The 5,452-nt window shown below is 43.8% G+C and overlaps 1 pseudogene; it reads left to right on the forward strand.

Moving 5' to 3' along the window:
• The first annotated feature begins 1,074 nt into the window (after positions 1–1,074).
• LOC126163246 (5S ribosomal RNA) lies at positions 1,075–1,192 on the forward strand (annotated as a pseudogene).
• Positions 1,193–5,452: the final 4,260 nt, after the last annotated feature.

Consider the following 5,452-nt stretch of genomic DNA (forward strand, 5'->3'; position numbering starts at 1 on the left):
GATCCTTTCAACGAATTGCATTCTGGTACGTATTCTTCATAAACAAGTTTTACGTAATAGTTGCGCTTAAGGTCGCTCCGGACGGTAACTTACTATTTCCAGAAATTTATCACCAGTAGTGAAATGGAACAGCAGTTTATCTCTTTGCAGATTTTGGTGCAGTAGCTATATTTGTACATGTTCATGGTCAACTGTCAGTGTCCGCACCATTCTTTAATCCTTCCTACAGACAAAAACTTCGTCCTGAACACTCCCGGAGCCACCGACGTTATGTAGATGATAGGTTTTATGCAATCTTCAACGTCTTAAGATATCACGCACAAGATTTTCAGATTCTCTTGCTCGCTACGTGCAAGCTGTATCGCGTAATTGTTCCTGTACTTAGATGACTCACTTCATCATTTTAGACGAATCAATGTAAAGCTCACAGAACCAATATCACGAATGACACTGTTTATGAGCACTTAAAGCAACTCAAAATGGTTCAAATGACTCTAAGCACTATGGGACTTAACATTTGAGGTCATCAGTGCCCCAGACTTAGAGCGACTTAAACCTAACTAACCTAAGGTCATCACACGCGTCCATGCCCGCGGCAGGATTCGAACCTGTGACAGTAGCAGCAGTGCGGTTCCGGACTGAGGCGCCTAGAACCGCTCGGCCACATTCGGCCGGCTGTTGTTTGAGACATAGTAGCGTGAAGTTGTGTTTTTCATAGAATGAGATCTGTTATTGTGAATCCGGCATAAGCTACTTACAATATTTTATTACGGAGATAAAAATTTATTTAATACTTTCTTTATATTTATGAAGAAGACAGTGAAGGAATTAAAAAGGTATGTCTGTAATTTTTATGAGAAAATTTTGTAATTGTTAGAGTTTTCTTATTTTGTGCTGCCTTTTCTCAATAATCATAGTCTGATTTCTCAAAAGCGATTTTCTTTAAAGTAAAACCCATCTCCATGAATTACGGTAAAGTTTTGAATTTTCATCATGTGTACATTGCACCTTACGCCACACAAAGAACAGATCGTTTCTGACAAAAAGAATTTAGAGTAGATTATTTACCTTTAGGGCAACAGCCTCGCCGCAGTGGATACACCGGTTCCCGTCAGATCACCGAAGTTAAGCGCTGTCGGGCGTGGCCGGCACTTGGATGGGTGACCATCCGGGCCGTCAAGCGCTGTTGCCATTTTTCGGGCTGCACTCGGCCTCGTGATGCCAATTGAGGAGCTACTCGACCGAATAGTAGCGCGTCCGGTCAAAAGAAAACCATCATAATGACTGGGAGAGCGGTGTGCTGACCACACGCCCCTTCTATCCGCATCCTCACCTGAGGATGAGACGGCCGTCGAATGGTCCCGATGGGACGGAGTGCTTTTTATTTATCTTTAGCTGCTGTATCTGCTGCTTTGTATTTGCATTCGAGAACATCAGTACTACAGACGCTAAAACAGTAAGCTGAGCTGGAGGTAAGTCACTTTTCTTTCAGGGCAGATCTCACAATCTTCTGCAAACAGTGCGTAGTCAGAATTGTCAGGTGTCGTGCTTGCATGTGCATTAATTTTCAGTGAACAGTGTTGATAATCGCGAACAGTTATTGCTTCCGAGTAGAGCAGTAATTTGTTTTTGTGGATATCCTTAGTCCAACTTTGCATTTCATATCACGCATCGTTCTTAGTGTGCTTCGATACTGGGTTTTAGTTATGCAGTTTTCGCTGATCACACAGTTAGTTTCTTTTGGCAGTTTGACACTGTTCATGTGAGCAACACAAGGCCATCAACAATCAGCTTTGTTCAGCAACTGAATACCTTGTCTAAAGTACATGTTACACGAGGAGAAAGCTTTGGAAATCATTGTTTTCAATTCCCTCAAATACAGACATACATATTTAATAGAAACGTTACACGACTGCTTCCAGTTAGATACTGGACTCGCATTCGGGAGGACGACGGTTCAATCCCGCGTCCGGCCATCCTGATTTAGGTTTTCCGTGATTTCCCTAAATCGCTCCAGGCAAATGCCAGGATGGTTCCTTTCAAAGGGCACGGCCGACTTCCTTCCCGATCCTTCCCTAATCCGATCAGACCGATGACCTCGCTGCCTGGTCTCCTTCCCAGAAACAACCAACCAACCAACTGCTTACAGCGCCATATTTTCACTTGCTGGCAGAAAGCGGAACTATTATTTTTTTCAGCATTCCCCGCACTCAACGATTAATACTTCCGATGTTGCAGAGTCCTGTAATATGCCACGCGGAGTGCCCGCGCGGTTAGAGGCACCATGTTACGGATTGCGCGGCCGCTCCCGCCGGTGGTTCGAGTCCTCCCTCGGGCATGGGTGTGTGTGCTTTGTCTTTAGCATAAGTTAATTTAAGTAGTGTGTAAGTCTAGGGACCGATCACCTCAGCAGTTTGGTCCCTTAGGAATTCACACACATTTGAACATTTGAGTCCTGTAATGTAAGCAGCCGCCGGCCGGAGTGGCCGAGCGGTTCTAGGCTCTACAGTCTGGAACCGCGCGGCTGCTACGGTCACAGGTTCGAATCCTGCCTCGGGCATGGATGTGTGTAATGTTCTTAGGTTAGTTAGGTTTAAGTAGTTCTAAGTTCTAGGGGACTGATGACCAAGGCAGTTAAGTCCCTTAGTGCTCAGAGCCATTTGAACCATTTTTTGTAAGCAGCCCCCGCTGCAGCACTAGAACACCGTCAGTCACTTGGTACGTTTAATATCTAGCAAATTGCCATACAGAATCTAGCTACTAAAGAAATACAGCTTAGGAGAATCCTAAAGGATCACTTGCTTTCAGTGTTCGGAAATGTAAAATTTTGCGCTACACAAAACGAATAATCGTAGTATTCTACGGCTGCATATCAATGAATCACAACCGGAATATGTCAGATCGTACAAAAATATCTGGGTATAGCCGTTTTAATGACATGAAGCGAAATGATTACATAGGATCAGTCGTATTTGAAGTAGGTGCCAGACTTCGATTCTTTGGTAGGGGCAATAAGTCCACTAAGGAGACTTCTTACAAAACACTCATCCGACCATCCTAGAATATTGTTCAAGTTTGTGGTACCTACACCAAATAGGACTATCAGAAGGTATTGAACGCATACAAAGGAAGGTGACACGAATGGTCACAGGTTTGTTTGACCCATAAGAGAGTGTCACGGAGGATCTGACAAGCTTTGCGTTGCGTTGTTTGGGGGAGGAGACCAGACAGCGAGGTCATCGGTCTCATCGGATTAGGGAAGGACGGAGAAGGAAGTCGGCCGTGCCCTTTCGAAGGACCCATCGCAGAATTTGCCTGGAGCGATTTTAGGGAAATCACGGAAAACCTAAATCAGGATGGCCGGACGCGGGATTGAACCGTCGTCCTCCCGAATGCGAGTCCAGTGCGCTAACCACTGCGTGCTGACAAGCCTGCACTGACAGACTCTCGCAGATAAATTCCCATTATCCCACGAAAGCCCACTTTAAAAGTTTCAACAAACAGCTTCAAGCAACGAATCTAGGAATATGCTACAAGGATTTACGTAATGCTCCTAGAGGCACAGCGAAGATAAGGTTGTACTAATTACAGCGTGTGCATGAGCAATCATTCTTCACTTGTTATAAGTGCGAGAACAGTGGGAAAAACCCAGATAAGCGGTACGTCTGCCAGGCACTTCACAGTGGTTTCCGGAAGGCTGTAGATATAAGTAGAAGTAGGCGCAGATTTACGGATGGATAGCTCTTTACATATCGTTGACAAATTTCTTAGCAGAACCTATTGACGTATTTATCATCAACTACTGATTTTGGCACAGTTTCAGTGCGGTGTAGCGATCTATGTAAGTAACCTTGCAAAGCGCTTTTCTTTCTGACGACGGTTTGTGTCGGTTCATTTTTAAAATAATGAGTAAATCAAAAACTGTATTTTTTATTTTACTTTTTCGTATCCTTAAGGATCATTTTTCTAAGGATCTTGCCAGGTACACTAGAACAGTGATTGTTTTGTAAATAAATATTACGTATTTATGCCGGCCGAAGTGGCCGTGCGGTTCTAAGCGCTGCAGTCTGGAACCGCGAGACCGCTACGGTAGCAGGTTCGAATCCTGCCTCGGACATGAATGTGTGTGATGTCCTTAGGTTAGTTAGGTTCAAGTAGTTCTAAGTTCTAGGGGACTAATGACCTCAGAAGTTTAGTCCCATAGTGCTCCGAGCCAGCCATTACGTATTTATGTTTTTCTGACGTGTTCCACATCCTCCCGGTGCTCCTTACAAGGGCCTATGGAACGAACAGTTAAATATAGACTAAATCAATAGCCGACCGCTGTGGCCGAGCGGTTCTAGGCACTTCAGTCCGGAACTGCGCTGCTGCTACGGTCGCAGGTTCGAATCCTGCTTCGGGCATGGATGTGTGTGTTTACGTAGTTCTAGGTCTAGGGGACTGATGACATCAGATGTTAAGTCCCACAGTGCTTAGAGCCATTTGAACCAATCTAAACCAATATAAAAACGGCTTTATGGCCAGCTTTAATTCGGCCACGCTGTGAAGTGGTTGCAGAAAAGAGCGTCTCTTCTTAGAACACATAGTTGGAAAACAGTTAAGAGTTAACCAGGTTCGAGTAGGACTCGCGCGCTTAGGGTTCTGTACAAACATAATTATTTATATAGACAGTTCACAGTTTCCAGGAATCGAAATCTCGATCATTTTTACCGGTTATCAGACAGTTCATAGTTTCCAGGAATCGAAATCTCGATCATTTTTGCCGGTTATCGACAGTAATACTAGCAAGATATCGGTCCCAGGGATTCAAGACTGTCGAGAATGTTTTGATTTGAATATTATAAATGTGACATAAAGTCATGCTGGAGGCAGGCGACCATTATTATAATAATCAGCAGTTCCGCATTCAGGCTGACGGGTCAGCTATGGTAGTAGTCAAACATCAGGCAAGTAATGACTTTGTTGCCCATGTGACGTGTTTTGGAATTTGTCCATCACCAGGTATCGAGAAGCGATTGCTGAACGTATATAGGGCGTTTCAGTCTGTTTATGAAACAAACATTCGCAGACTAGGAGCTTCAATTTTTTGCTCTCGACGGGAACAAAGAAGAAACGAGGAACTCAAAGTGTCGTATAAATTTCAAAGTGATACGTCTCTCCATACCTGAGAAAAAGGGGTCTTAACAGACGGACAGACAGCCAGATAGGTAACAAACGACAATTTTGTTGTGTGAAGTAATTACAAATCTACAGTTTTCGAATTTTTCCTTCGGTTTTATTGTGAACCCTTACTTTTTGCCAAATTTCATGATTCTAGGCGAACGTGAAGTACCCTATACGTTTTGATGAGTGAGTTCGTGTCAAACTACACTACTGGACATTAAAATTGCTACACCAAGAAGAAATGCAGATGATAAACGGGTAGTCATTGGACAAATATATTATACTAGAA

The sequence above is a fragment of the Schistocerca cancellata genome, chromosome 2 (genome assembly GCF_023864275.1).
Source record: "Schistocerca cancellata isolate TAMUIC-IGC-003103 chromosome 2, iqSchCanc2.1, whole genome shotgun sequence".
In the NCBI taxonomy this organism is placed as follows: Eukaryota; Metazoa; Arthropoda; class Insecta; order Orthoptera; family Acrididae; genus Schistocerca; species Schistocerca cancellata.